This window comes from Rhagoletis zephyria, unplaced genomic scaffold, assembly GCF_001687245.7.
Source record: "Rhagoletis zephyria isolate East Lansing unplaced genomic scaffold, Rhagoletis_zephyria_1.1 Rzeph_scaffold_03609, whole genome shotgun sequence".
Lineage (NCBI taxonomy): Eukaryota > Metazoa > Arthropoda > Insecta > Diptera > Tephritidae > Rhagoletis > Rhagoletis zephyria.
The window spans coordinates 1-346 of NW_016160692.1; positions in this window are offsets into that span (position 1 = coordinate 1).

Sequence of the window (346 nt, forward strand, 5' to 3'; positions counted from 1 at the left end):
CAATAAACACTTTATTTATGTACACACTTCGGCAAAATAGTTGCATTAGAAGCCCGCACAAAGAAATGTAAACATATTTTTTAAATTTATAATGTATTTTTACTAAATTAAGTAAGTTTTAACAATTATCACGCACTTATATATGTATACGCACATTGTGAATACAGAACTGTTGATTCAACCATGGTTTCACACTGACATTAGAAGGGTGCTGCCACATCTAACAAAATAACACCACACATCTAATAAATAAATATGTTTTTTTAAACCATATTTTAAAAAGTGAAAATTTTTAATAAAAAATCGCGCGATTTTTTATTAAAAATTTTCGCCTGCGGCGCTTTTT